This window comes from Thunnus albacares, chromosome 2, assembly GCF_914725855.1.
Source record: "Thunnus albacares chromosome 2, fThuAlb1.1, whole genome shotgun sequence".
NCBI lineage: Eukaryota > Metazoa > Chordata > Actinopteri > Scombriformes > Scombridae > Thunnus > Thunnus albacares.
Window position 1 is genome coordinate 22,286,672 of NC_058107.1, and position 16,118 is coordinate 22,302,789.

The following is a 16,118-nucleotide window of genomic DNA, read 5'->3' on the forward strand; positions in this document are numbered from 1 at the left end:
GTCACATTTAATTGTTAATAAATGCATTCTACACAGTGTAGTGTATTCTCTATTTACCAACACACAGGAAACAGTGTTTCAGTCTGATGTAAATTAGTTTAGATGACAATAAGCCATGCTGTTATAAATCTGTCTACCTTGTAACAACTAGTCTACACTCAGAAACAGACCTCTGGTTTCTAACATCATTACATAAACCTGACATCGATCAAAAACCGTTAAGTTAAGGGGAAGAAACAGAATGGTAGTAGCAATTAATCTGTCACTTTCTGTGTGAAGAGATGAACCTCTCTATTGAGCCCATTGTAACACATGAGAGAAAAGATAAAAAGATTAACAGAATCGGATGTTATCAAATGACAGGAACAGCCAGTAAACACAGGGAATGGAGTATCCATATCTACTGTATTTTAAAAGGATAAAAGGAAAATGAGACGCATATGGAAGATAAATGGATGGAGTGTTAAAAGGTGCTTGCAACATAAAGAAAACAACATGGAAGAATGAGCCATGAATTTAAGAGCTAACGTAGCTATGATTTGGAAGAGGACGGGAAGACAATGAAAAGACAGGATGATTAAAAGGTGGCAAATATCCAGAGAAGACAATGATGTGGGAGTTAGAGAACATGAGAAGAGAAGATGTGTCTTGCTTAACTAATGTTAGTGGTCGTTATTTGATCCATCCACTGCTCTCCCATATTTCACAGCCTTTCCTCTGCTTGTCCCCTGAACTGTGAGTCAGTACAGCCTGGTTTAACAACTACAGGGAGAAGCTGAGCTAGCCAAGTCTCTCTCATTTTTTTATGCAATGCATTATCTCTATAAACAACACTTTGTGATTTTGCAACCAGAGATTGTACACCAGTCATGCTCAGAGTCGCTGATTAATACAGTTTGATAGTTGAGGTTTCACGGGTGGTTGTGTTTAGCTCTACAGTTCAGCTCTGTGGGCATTACAAATAAACTTGAAGTCATGAAGTTTACATCCCTATGCTTTAAACCCTCACCATAGTAACATTTTTATAGAATAAATACACACAGCCAGTGTTTATAGATGATTGGCAGTAACTTGATAAGTTGCTCACAGGATTTCTATCATTTTAAATTGAGTGCCAAGTTCTGTTTGATTTTTTATAGTTTCCTCACTCTTTGTGTCAATTTGTAAATGCAGCACACAAAGTGAGTCAACACTTTCCACAGCTATTTGTTCTACTTCTGCTCATTAGTTTCCAAACCACAAATGAACCAGTTGTACTAAACAACCAGAGTCAAAAACCTCATACATAAATATTTTTAAAATGTAACACCCACAGTGTGGCTTGCATGGCCCAACGTATCAGTAAATCGGCTTAAAGTAAACTGTAGTCTGGCTTCTTTGTTATTTGTGTTATACACTTTTTTGACGGTTCCAAAACCGTCACTGGCCCAACTATGGACAGCAGAGGAAACCATTAGAGTCAACTGACAGAGGATAGTGTCATTAGTCAGATGAGTGTTCTGCTCTTTTGTTCATGGTGTCAGAGGAGCTTGTAATGAGAGATAATCTTTCAGAGGACACTGTAGTGTAATACAACACAAGTGTTGGCGGTAAAGGGGATGGTGTTCCAAACAGGTGCTAAATACTGGCAGAACTGTACATGTTGATATGTTGACAGTAAATTAACAACTTTAAAGGGCTGACCTGAATTACAAAAAAATATATTTTATTTTAATATATAACATTAATACATTTTTCCAACAGTGTCCTGGTTACTCTGGATAACACACAGACATCACCAAGAACCATTTTCATGGGAACTTGACTTCTTCTGTAAAAAGACGTTTGAATGAATGTTCAGCTCGACTCCTGTGGGTTATCCAGAGTAACCAGGACATATATCTGGAGACACAAGGTACTGTTAAATATTCCAAATATAATTTGTTTTGGCGCCGTGAGCCCCACAAACAAAATACATTCACCTAAATTGTTTTTGGATGGAAGACATTTCAAAAATCTAAATCTAACATCGAATCTAATCTAAAATATCTTGAAACCTGGAGAAATAAAACTAAAACTATCGGTATGGCTAGATACCTCTAGAGGTAAGTGAGAAAATGGTTTTTTCATAATTTGGGTGAACTGATACTTTAAGTGTTGAAAACAAAGCTTGAAACATCCATGAGATCTTTGCATATGTGGTATTTTAAATACATGAAAGTAAAGAATACTTTTGGAGTTAATTATACAGAAAACAGCATAAAACAAAACTTAAATCAATGAAAATAATGAAATGCATTTTGTAAGTATTAAAAATTAAGACTGGCTGTTTGCTAGAGCAGTTGAAGACTCAAGGCCCTTTTCTTCATTTTCAGGTTGATCGCTCTGATTTCCAGGAGAAAAGCCAACTTTCTTTCTGTTTCACCCTCTGGGTTCATGATGGTTTCAAGATTTATGTTATAAGAAGTTGTGCATAGCAGCTCAGATTCTCAACATTCAATTCAAATCAGTGACCAGTTTGTTTACAAGAGGAAGCAATTGTGGGCAGAGCCTTGTCAGCCACTATTGTGCCAGCTGGCATGAGAAAAGATACAAACGATAACCTAAATGTAATCAAGGTTATATCAAACATGTCATCAGTTCTTCATGAGTGATCTGTCAAACCACAAGGAGCTCTTTTTTTGTGCTGCTGCTCTGGAATCTGTCCGTATGACTCAGGCTATATGACGAGTCAACTGTACAGACAACCACAGAAGGAGAAAGGAGAGGCATCACAGATGAAAACAATGGAGCTACCAGCTCAAGGAGTTTTACCACAACACAATACTGAGGCTGTCTAACCCGGTTTTTAAGATCTAAAGAAACTCTGAGATCTGTTATCTTTTTATATTCACACTTGATAAAAGTAGTTTGTTTCCATGAGTCTGGATCTTTTAATCAGAAATTCTCTCAACAAGTATAAGAGCCTGAAGGTTATAAATTAAAATACAAAAGGAGGAGAAAGTTCTGCTATATGAAATAAAGAGTCTAAAGAAAATACCCGTTCAGTGCTCTGTGTTGAAGATCAGGAAACACTGCCTCTGCTGTCATTGGACCGGCTGCAACACAAAGCAGAGGCAGAGGGAATTAACATGGAGCTGTAACCGCGCTGCACTGATCATCTTCAACTGGCCTATCGCCAGACCTCCAGTCTGGACCACCGACCGCAGGCTCCCCACTCATCACTATTACCACACACACATAGACACGTGTTATCAGTCATCACTGTAGTGAAAAGCAGATGGAATATACACTGATTCAGCTAATGGCCAGAGAGAGGGAACAATCTACATCCTCTCCCAACACAGCAGTGTGATACTCACAAAGAGCCCAGAATCTTTAGAAAGTGAACTTCTTGAGAAAATGTGGGGAATTTTGTCGGGATTTAACTTTTTGTGAGCTTGCAGGAGACAGTGATAGTGGTGAGACACGACAAGAGGATCAAAAGAAAGAGAGCATCTAAGAGATAAGTCTGCAGCTCACAATACGTATGATGTAATCACACGTATTGTTATTACTAAAATATATCTAAATCATTTGAAGTTCAGGGTCAGACATAAATATTTCTTTGGTACAGTATTGTGGCACTTGCTGTACTGTAAAACATTATTATATTTCACCTGCTCTCCAGACTTTTAGTGCTACAGTAGGAAGTGGCGAGGGGCACAAATGTAACACTATCACCTGCGTGTGGGTGTCTATGAGGTGTTAGCTCAGATGGTTAAATATTCAAGTGAAATCTGAGAATGTGCGTTACAACGTCTCTGCCTCACACCTGTAGTACATCATTGTGTGTGTGTCTGTGTGTGCATGTGTGTGTGCGTGCGTGCATTCATACAAGCACATGCACATCTCTCTGTATGAGCATTGTGGAATATGAGAGACACATTTTACTTCAGTTTTAGAAACTCAGAAAGCTCAGGACTTGTGTCTAGGAGCCACTGAGACCGCTGAATCACGTTGCCCTCCAGCTCAACAGTAATGTAAAAATAGAAATTGTTTCCAGTTCTTTTGGAATTTTTAAACTTTCTTCTTCTACACTGCCAGAAGTACTATTGGGAGCTCATGTGTGTAAGCCCGTTTCTGAATGTATGCCCTTGCATAGGCATTGTGCAGACAGTGATTTTCCATCCACTTCTGTCTGTGTTGTCAGTGTGTAATGATAAGAAACAGCTCACAGACACATCAGACAGTAACGCTGCTGGGATGGAAACTGTCCTGTCCAATGTGACACACTACATCAAGCAAAGAGGGTACTGCTGAGATGATGTGACTGCATGTTTGAAAAGGGTGTGATGATCCTGAATGACAGAGCCAAAGACACACACACGCACACGCAGACACATATTTGACCCTCTATTTGACCAGCCAAGATTTACATCGGAGAAAAATGTGTTCAAAATCAACTCAGTCCAACAATGACGTAAATATACTTGCTTGTTAGTGACTGCTCAGTGACATTTTAACCCTTCAAATTTAATAGCTAAGTTTTGTTTGAGAATTTGGACTCTTGGATAAACACATTCTAGCATAACGAGTCTTGTTAACATAAAACTATTTGGCTGTTAATAGTTTATGGGAAAAACATTACTGTCCATCAAAATGTGAAGAAAAGAGGCTGTAGTTCAGGTGTTAGAGCGGGTCAGCCATCAATCATATAGCTGGTGGTTGAGTTGGCATCTGAAAAACACCAACTCAAAAAGCGTTGTCTAAGATTACTGTTTTCCTGGAACAAGAGTAAGATCGGGGGCAGAATAACAAGTAATCTCAGCTAAAGTTGTGCCTGTAGTTTCTTTTCATCTGTTTAATTTGATAATCCTGCTGGTGTTAAGTCAAAGCCTATAAAATCCCTGAAAACAGCAACCTCAAACATGAACTTAAACAACTGTAAATGGTAGTCATAATTTTTTTTATATAATTTAAATTTCAGGTCATTAAAGGGGACATATCATGCATATTTTCAGGTCTATATTTTTATTCTTGGGCTCTAGTGAAATATCTTTGCATTATTCACAGTTTTAAAAACTCATATATCTTATACTGACTCTTTATGATGCCCCTCAGTTCAGCCTCTGTCTGAAACAGGCCATTTTAGCCAAGACATCCTCATAAAGTATAGAGAGTATAGGTGTAAAATTCAAGCTGTCAAAAATTACCTGTAGTTACGTTTACACCATCTACCAGCCATAGTAATGCACTCCGACTTCCCAAAACCATTACAAATCACTGTTAAAAAATAATGATGTTTTTTTTGGTGTGACAACGCTGTGGTTAATGTCTGGTTAGGTTTAGGCACAAAAACCACTTGGTTAGGGTTAGAGAAAGATTATGGTTTAAGCTAAAATAATCACTTCCTCAAAGTTATGCAACTTTTGTCATCATGGCAACGGTAAACACCATGACATTATGTTTTTCTAAAAATGTCCCGACATGCAGTTGGAAACAGGAAGCAAACGGTGGTCTCCTGCAGCAGAATCAACCATCTATCTAGCCATCCACCCATCCACCCAACCTGCCTCCTCCTAATAAGGCAAAAATAGCTTATAAAGTCACCTTATAATGACGTGATCTGAACTGCATCACTTCCCCAGGTCATAATTACTACAGCTGCTAGATGCCATAAATGTAACTGTAAGTGTTTTTTGTTGGCCTGAATTTTTCCCATTTTTCTTGTGAGGACAGACTGGTTTTAGCTCCTGTCTCTTTAAGGCCCCCTTAATAATGAGCCCACTCTGTTCTGATTGGTTAGCTCCCAGAAGCTGTGTCACAGCCAACTTCCACTGGCTCTGGAGGCGACGTAAACAAACATTTGTAGTCAGATTTCTTTTTCTCATTCTTTACTCAAGATGGAAACGTCTCAAATACACGGCTGTTTGTGGGCATGCACGAACAATCTGATGTCATCACGAGGAGGAAGTAGAGGTAACTTTGCAAACGAAATGTTCAGAGCAGGCTGTAGCCCTGGCTTCTGACTTGCAGTGAGCATTTTTACATACGTTCACCTCAAGTTTTGGACCTTTGACATCAGAGCAGTATAAAAATAACTGAAAATAAAAAAAGCATATGTCCCCTTTAAGGTTATGTTATTTGTGCCTGTGTCACTTATGATAGAAAACATGAATTCGGGACATACCACAGTTGCTCCCTCTGGGGTTATAAAGGTTATAAATGTTATGTACATAGCATACATTGTCAATACATCAGTGTGCATTCCTCTCACCGTTTACACATGTGGCTCTGAAGCTACGCTGAGGTACAGAGTGGAACTGCTCTAATCTCCTTTGTAAACACTGTGGTGCTGTGTGTGTGTATGTGTCTAAGACCCCAGGAGGCAAACCAGACTCCTAACTCACCATTCATCCTCCCCTCATGAGGAAAATGCAGACCTCCCTTTATCCCTTTCTTGTTCCTCACTATCACTCAGTCTTCCTTATATCTTTCACTACCTCCACAGATCCTCCCACCTCTCTCTTCTCCCTTGTGTCCCCCTGCGTTTTCATGTCCCCTCAGTTTAATCCATTAATGCCTCCTGCTCTCTGTCCCACTGTTTTCTTGTTCTCTTTTACCCCCTGTGAATAAACGCAGGACTTGGCTTGCTGTCTGCAACCTCTTGTGTTTGTGTGTGTAAATCCACATGCACTTGAGTGTCTGTATATTCCCTGGTGTTGAAGGGAGGAACCTTTCACTTCCTCCATGAACACCTCAGTGGTATGCAAAGGATCTGGAGCAAGGGCTTCTGACTTCTAATTTATGAGGCGTAACTGCAGTTACGCCTCATAAATTAGACACATCAAAAGTTATTGAAATGTCTTAAAGTCCAACTGAAATCAACTGTTGCTACACAACACAACACACCACAGACTTTAAACAACCTGCATTAACCTTCCTGCTGAAATCTCCTTATCCAACTTACGAGCATGGTTGCACGTCTTGTTCTGCTCAGCTGTGGCACATTAAACAGAATGTAAACCTATCTGCAAATGTCACTTTTGTCCATTCAGATACTGGTGTGGTCCTTACTCTTCAGTGCTACTGCTAACTACACACTGTGGCTTGTGAGCTACAGCACACATTTGTTTACTTTTTCTCTTGTTCTCCTGCTGGAGCTCAACCTGCCAGCAGCTGTCAATCAAACACAGACACCGACACACAATGACAAGGAGCATTTCTGATATTTCCCCAAGGACCATTTTTACTTTCTTTAAAAAATAAAAAAACCCAAAATAAAACAATTAACATCAAATGTAATAAACATGCTGGCATTTCTTTAAAAGGGGATGACTAAATATCTTTCACTTTTAATAGAAAGTAAACCTGACTTCATGAAAAACACTTTTTTTTCATAATTAAAATTTTTCTTCATGATTATGACATAAAATGACACAGTATTTCATAATTATGGGAAACTTTAACATAACAGCTTAATTATAATATGAGAGAGTAACTAATTACTACTGTATCAGATATTAAGTCATAATGATAAGATAATACTTCTCATACTAATTACGAGAAGGTTATAATTTTGAGATAGTCATAATGATGAGAACAAAATATTGAATTATGAAAAAAAGAAATGGTAATGGATTTTTTTTCAAGTAGCAGAAATGGGCTTCCAGTCATTCGTTCTAGTCTAGTAGGTTTTTTTTAGCAGTGCATTTATTGGACATTTTGATTTTGTTTTATGTTTTTTTTCATGAGGTGAGATGTAAGTCACTATATTGTTATGGCACAGAGTTGTAACTGTGGCCTTGTTAATGTTTTGTTTCCTGTTTTTAATGACTGTGATTCATCAAAAACTAAATTAAAGTTTCATAAACTTCGCCCTTCTCTGTGTCTCTGTGGTCTTTATGTGGGGGGGAGATGCAGCACTGTGCATGTGTGTTTGCCTCACAAGACAATAAATCTGATTAACATAACTTGGGTATCGGGGGGGTGCCATATTTAGTATCTAACTGACAATATGACACAATATGACACACACAAACACAAATACAAACACATAAGCACTGTATCCTTATCATCTAACACAAACCACATCCATACTCTGAACTCAAGCCAAATGGAAAGAACAACACTGCAGCATGCCAAAAACTGACATACCACCGAACCACGTGTGTATACATAAATCTACTGCTCATCAGGAGGCTAAAACAATATGGGCTCCTTAACCATATAAGCAAGCATTCCTCTGTGATAGCTATGCACAGATCATGAAATAAAAGCAGCATTGCACAAGTGTTTTCTCATCTTTGTCCTTTAAGGAACATTCATAGCATGAAAACAAACAGTTGGGGATCATTTAAAGTTTAAAAAACAGATTTACACCTCAACAAAATGTAAATATTTAAACTAAGTTGTGATGGTTTCTGTGTGACATTTGCAGTAGTGGATAGTACACGGAGGAGAGAAACAGGAGAGATGTTGCAGAGGAGGATGTATTCAAAGTGACATGTGCACAAAGAGCATGAGCCACATTCAGATTCACAACATTGTGATTACACATCCAGATCAGCTCACTGATCCACAAAAGTGCCCGAAACAGAAAAGGAAACTTAAGAAATGCACAAAAACACATCATATACTCATGTAAAGAAACAAGTTGCAACTTAGCAGTCAAAGCACTGAAAAAAAACAAGATAACCATCAAAAATTACACTTATTAACTCCTGACCGGATCCAAATATTAGTGTGTAAGATCCCAAAAATACCTACACAAGTATTTACAAGCCTCTGATCCTTTAACAGACATCTGTTTCCCCCCTGAGGTGAATGGACCCTGAAATGGATCCTACTAAGCCAGAAAATGACTCACATAGCAAAAGCAGGGAGCAAACAGTTCAAACCTCTGACTCACAGCCCCTTTATAACCCCTCTATAACCTTTCATAGTCTAGAACAACCTTCTTATGACCCCTCGTGGTGCCTTAATAACCCCCATCCAGGCCTGAGTGAGCAGAGACAGAGCTGATGGAAATGTGATATCTGATGCTTCGTTGCCCTGTAATTCACTCACACACATCATCTAGCTCTGACAAAAATCCACATACAAGTGCAATCTGCTTGCAAGCATGCAGCCGCTGAACGGGGACACAGTCATGTACACACAAACACACACACACACACTCACTGACTGTTTCAGGTTTGACAGAAAAGCCACTTTTCACTCGGATCTAACAGAGATACACAGAGAAAAGAAGGTGGATAATAACATGGCATGTTTATTTGGCCTTTGATTCATTTAATTTATTCCATATGGTGGAAAGTGCCCCATACCACTGTGGACATGTTTTTTGTAAAAACAGAGATTACCAATACAGGAAATAAAACATTGACCTCTGCAGTGTTTTTGCCATGCTCTAACCTTTGAGGTACACAGAACAGTAATGGTCTAAGAAAACATCTCTTCTCACACAAAATCTTTACCATAGATATTAAGTAAAAACCAAACACAAAGCTAACAACTTCAATTCTTTCTATCATTTTCCAGCGCTCCCATAAACACGATTAACCTAATAGCTCCATGTTTCTGCAGGAGATAAAAATGAATCTGCAAACCAAGATAAAACATATTCTAAATTTGATCAGTTTAATAGAAGTCGATGTGATGCTCTAAGATGGAAAACGTTTTATTTGCTCTTCTAGTGTTAAAAGCAACTGAAGTCCAAAGGTATTTTAGAAGCTTTCTTACAAGTAGAACAAAAAAAAAAGTCACCTTTTTGTATCTAACAGGTGCAAAAGAAAGAAAATATTATGTTTTATGTATCTAATGTTCAAGTCTGTGATTTCTATGTTTCGCTTGGCTGTGAGGCAAATTTCTCTTTGGGGACAATAAAGTTAAAGTCGAAGATGAAGATACATGGACATCCAGTAATTTGTCTTTATATTAAAATGACCTAATTGCTGGAGGTAAGCCACAAAAAGTGTTGTAATCCCCCTAGAAAAACACAGTGTGTGAGGTGTGTAAAGGTTTTCCAGCTGTTTTTTATTCATTTCCTACAGGGAACTCTACGTGACTGTGGGACACACTTTCTGTCTTGTTGTCTGGCTAAATCTGTGGTGGATCTCCCATACTGATAAATTGTCCTGACACAAAAGAATAACATTTAAGAAACTGTTTTGTTTCATGCTGTAGTTGAATTATGAGCACGCTGAAATGGAAAAACCCGCTGTGTGTGAACCAGTCACTCATTGGATCTATTATTCAACAAAAGATACCGTGATTACACCACTTCACAGTGAGGCTGAACACACAGGAAGCTGTCAACGTGAGCTGAAGTCGCACGGGAAGCTACTATAGTGTCAATATGACACATTGTCATCAAAGGAACCATAACAAGAGGGAAACACTGGTGTCACACGTGCATATGAAAGCGGTGGGAGAGCCCATGGAAAAACCTGTTGCGCGCACACACACACACACACACACACTTGTGATGACGGGAGTAGCTACTTTAGTCCACAGTAGACTTAGATCAGGGACTGCCTGCTGTGTCCAGATGTTTTCTGAGTGTTTTTGTGACAGTGTTTTGTCAATGCTTAGGACAAGATCATTCTCCTTTTACATGACAAATCTCCTTCTGGTATGACGTTTCACCACTGTTGTGGACCAAGCTGTGGACTGTAGAGTCGTCAGCAAAATTGAATACTACATTTTGTTAAAGGGGTACTACAGAAATGTAGTGTTGCTATTCCATACAGTTTGGGGACTCACTGTCATCAGGGTTATTTTCTCAGATTTGGCAAAGCCCCATCATCCCTTCAACTGTTTTCACAAGCCAAGTAGTATCCCCCATGCCGAGTAAACTGATCTTCATGTGTAACATGACAGCTGCCCGGGCAGGCAACTGTGTTGCTCTGCAGAGACTTTGTTGTATTACTAATACTTGTGGTATATTGTTGCAACAAGTCCTCCAAATTAAATAACAAAAGACTTTGTTGGTATGTCCATGCTCTCTAATACAACACCTATAAGCATTTTATGAACTGACAACACGATCGACAAGAGGACATTTTTGTCTGTGCCTTCCAAAACTGTTCGAAATCACTATTGGAAAAATAAATCGCTATGATTATGGTTTGGTTTGGTTTAGGCACAAAAACAACTTGGTGGGGTTTTGGGAAAGATTGTGGTTTGGGTTAAAATAAGTACTCAGGGATTAAAGCAAGAACAGATTTGTGAACATGAAAAGTTGTTCAGGAGGAATGTGTGTACAATGTATTAAATTATGTATTATATGAATTTAAAACCGCTCTACACCTGAAATCAGACATGGGACCGACAACTTTTAAGAGCCGTGAGTACTTAGTTAAGGTGAGGAAACAACTGCCTTGGTTTAAAGAAACCACTGTTGACTGTCAGTATGAACACGAAAAACTACCAGCAGTCTTAAGAGTTCAATTCCAGTATTTCATTGTTGCTCTATCATAATTTCACCTGACTTCCTTCTTTGCTCATGACAGACAGAAGTCATAAATCCTAGAGAGTTTGTCAATTGAATGTTAACATATGTTGTTTTTCGGGAGATTTGCTTCCTCTTGGGATCACAGTCTTGTTTGTGATTAAGTCCAGAATCATGTTTGCAAGTGGATATATGCAGACCAGAGTCAGCTTTTTATAATTAGCTTTTGTAGGCTTTTGAAGGCTGTTAAAAGCTGACCCACAGTCCAAGAGGAAGAGCATGCACACAGAACTAAAAATATGAGAGGTTGAGTCTTATTTGTGCTCCAAAACTTAAGGCAGAGTCTCTGCCAAAACACTGAGCTGCCCATTCAAACTCTCCTACACAGAATGAACACCAAAAAAATGTGCCACATACAGTATAACATTCAAGCAATTATCAGATAATGTTTATTTCTAGTGGGCAGAAACACCATATATACAATACATGAAAACCATGTCAAGGCAATAACAACTTACGTAACTGTCTAGAGGCTCCAAAATTAATACCAGACTAGAAATCGAGAGCAGAGTCCACAACAACAGTGACCACAAAATGGAAAGGCAAGACACCTGTCCACCCAGTGTGTAAAAGAAAACATTTCCAGGAATATGCACATTTTGGGCTAAATTACATATTTGCACATCTTGCACACACAACTCTCCAATCTGCAGTATTTCTGCCTGTATCATCTTTAATTTATTTCAAATCCATGTGGACAAACAGATGTTGTCCTCCAGTCCGCAAAGACTAAACTAACCCAAACTGACACTGCTAATGTGATTTACTGCACAGAAATCTTCAGCATCAGAAACACATTATACATCAGCTCCAACAAGAAGTTTGCAAAGAGCAAGCCACAACATGTACAGCGTAATTTGGTGTAACTGTTTGTGTTATTGCTATTAATGCCTGTGTTGAGGTTGAAATGTCAACAGTTGTCTGTCTGCAATGAGATAGACGGGCGACGTTTCTCGGATCTGAATCTCATTACAAACCGCTGCGTTAGCTCTGTGCTCTGTTTGCCACACAGCTATAACAGAAGTCGATCTGTCTTCTAAATCTGGAGACAATTAGTTGCTGGAACAGAAATCAAAATGCCAGAGCTAGTCATAATGTAGGTCTAAGGAAGACAGATTTCAGCTACACAATTATGTTTTGACAGGGAGGCTGGGAGAAAGAAAATAGGAGCGAGCATGGCTGCAGTATAAAACAGCTTGCTTCTCTCTACTCTTATTTCCCACATCTGCAGAACAGATTATTGTAGTGGCGGATGGGTGAGATTAACCCCTAATAAGACTCCACATTAACACCTCGCCGCTCTACTGTGTCTGCCTGTCTGTGGTATGACGGATTAACTGCTGAAAGCCTTGCTGTACACAGCAAAGCAACAACACACACCTTTTCCAGGTCACGGAGCAGGGAGGGATATAACCTTTGCATTTTGGCTTTGTTTTTACATCTCATGCTTCTTTCTTGGCACCTGAGTCTCTGTGTCATGTGCGCACCATCACATAACCTCTTCCTTACATTTAGAGGCCCCGTGAGAGTTACACACACACACACACACACACAATCCCTGGAAGAGTTAAGACTTTGCCCCCGGCGGGGTCATATTGACGTCCCTAGTGTGAGAGCAGGAACATACATTGTATTAACAATTCATGGTGCATGTCTTTGAGGCAAGGGGAGAGCACACACACACACACACACACACAGACAAACACTTAAGAGGGGGAAAAAAGGGGACACAAGCACACAACATGCAAACAGAAACATGGAAACAAGCAAATAAACAAATGCAAACACATTTTTACGCTGAAATAAGCACGCAAATTCTTGCACGAGGAGTCACATACATAGACGTTAAGCCCACCATGTATATGCCTGCAGGGGTATAAAGATAGACACATCATGACATTCATTTTCTCACACATGCAAAGGGACACACACACACACACACATACAATCTTTTAAAACGGCTTTTATGGATGCCACCTGTCTGTATGGGATCTGATAAACACAGTGAGGTCTGTCCTGTTTAGTTGAATTAAGTCTCTGTAGCTGTTAACACATGGCACCGGCCTTTCTCCTTTCTTTCACTTCCTGTACACCTCCTCCTCTCCTCTCTTCTCCTCCGCCCAACCCCAACACACACTTACGCAGTCCCGGGTTGACTCTGCTAGTGGTGGAAGTTATCCATCACATTTTTCTCCGTGGAGCCCCTCACAATCACCTCATCTCTCCCCATCACATCTGCCAAAACATTTCTCTCACGCTTGCAGCACTGACGGTTTTCAAATGTCCCTCCCTCTGTAAAAATGTCTGTAGACTTCACTGTATTGACATGATGTGAGGTTCTTAGGGTTTGGCCCACGCCCTAAATCCCACGATGCCTCTCCAACCTTGATTGAAAGACTTTTGAAGAGGAAATGCTGCACTGGTAGATATTATATGTCAATTATGTTCAGTGTCAGGAGTTATTTTGTGGATCAATGTTTTCTTGATTAATTGATTGTTTCATCTATGAAATGACCAAATGTCTATTGCAGATATATAAGATATTCAGTTTACAATGATGTTTAACAGAGAAAAACTGCAAATTCTCACATTTGAGACACTAGAACAAGTGTTTTTGCTTGAAAAATGACTCAAATCATTGATCAATTATCATAATTTTTCAATTTCAGCTCTAAACTGTTGTACTTTGTCATTCTGTATAAAGTAAGACATTGTTCTACTTCATTTTTTTCTAATTTCAATTTTGTTCCCAGGATGCTTTTCAACAGGTTAAAAAAGCAACAAATCCTTGGCCAGAGAGAGAACACCAGGCACTACATACAGCTACTTCTCTGAGTGGCTGCAGGAATACTAGAGCAGTTAAATGCACCTCTGAGCTTCCCTTTAGGGCTTTTAAGACATTTACTGAAGGTGTGACTTTTTTTCGGAGACATTTTTCTTCTACTGCTGCAACAAAATTGTCTCTCCGCGTTACATTACTGTACAAGTTTCGGGTGGACTCTCTCTTTAAAGTGAAACAACATGAGAGAATTGGAAAAAGATGCACTTATGTGAAATCATAAATCAACACCACCATGTCCGAAAGAGCAGCTGAATCAGAAAACACCCATCTTTATCTGAAAAAGATCCCTTGGGTGTATGAACTTTATGAAGTTTCATAAGACAGTTTGACAAACACTGGATCAAAGCCACTTCGGATAACAGAGCTATGTAAATGCAGTCTGTTTATCATTTATTACAGGATATAGAACGATTCAAAATATTTTTTTGAAAATCAAAATTGTAGTTTGAATCATGTACAGATTGCCCCGGGATCTTTGGACTGAATCTCTGGACTGGATATAGATGTTTTAAAGAAAACTTATTCTGAAGGCAAAGTATGCAGAGTACATTAGAAACTGGTACAATGAGCAATGTTGACCATGACTGGAGAAAACATTGTGGATATATGGCCCACTTCCTGTTTGTGTCTTCACTGCCAACGCTGCTACAGCCAAATGATTTGCAATAAATGCTCCTGCCAGAAGTGCAGAAAAGTATCCGCTCCTAAAATAAACGCTTCATTTACTAATGAGCCAGTCTGTTTTATGAGTTTTGGCCGATATGGAACTTAAATGCTCTAATGTTTTCGGTAAAAATAGTATAAATTAGACTAAAACAAATGGAAACTATGCCTGCTGTTTCTTTGTTAACCAGTGTTTGACTGAACTGATGTCTAGCTGCGGTCAAGTTAATTCAAAACTTAATGGGTTTGTACTATAAAAATATTTCTAAATAGCCATTATTTTTCATGTTTAATAAAGACTGGATCAACAATTTATAAGCAGAAAAAAAGTCTTTCTGACAAAATATCAGGTAATTTAATTGGCTGAAATTGATCAAATTATAGTAGAGAAGGAAAAAAAGTGGATTAAATTAGATTAAATTTAAACTAACACAAATCAGCTCTCTTGGGTGTCATTCAATACAACTGGAGGGAAGAAATAGAGCAAGGAGAGAACCTACAAGAACTGAATGCCAGCGCAGTTGGTGCTTTCTCTGGTCAGGAGTCAGGCTACTTGTTTAAATTGTCTAAAAGGTAGATATTGAAGAAACTTCTGGGCAGATTTTAACCAACAGTTCTGTCTTCAGTTTAGAAAGTTTACAGTTTACCTTCATCAGAAGGAAAAGTAAAAACAAAAGTGGGTAACTAAATGGAAGCAGCTCAGGTCAGACGTGATCTACAGCGGTTAAAGACAGCAGTGGTTTCTGTCTGTTTATGCTCCACTGACACAGATAATGTCAAATACTGCTTCATTTGACTAAATACATGAAAATCTAAGGAAACATTTAAAGCAGAACATAACACATATATTCATCTCTGTTTTTCTAATCAACCTGAACACAGAGTTTGAGAAGACAGTGGTATGTGCTGTCCTCTAGTGGCTTCAGTTCTATACAATTATCTTATATGAGGAAGGGTTGATGATTTACCTGCAGGGCAACCACAAACACTGATGAGTTTACCAGCAACATACTGTACTGAATGCTCCTTTAAAAACTGCTTTTTGATGGATGTGGAAAGTGCAAAATGTGCCACTTACAACTTTTTTTCTAGTCCTGTTGACACATATTTACAGTAAATACACATATTTGACAATTT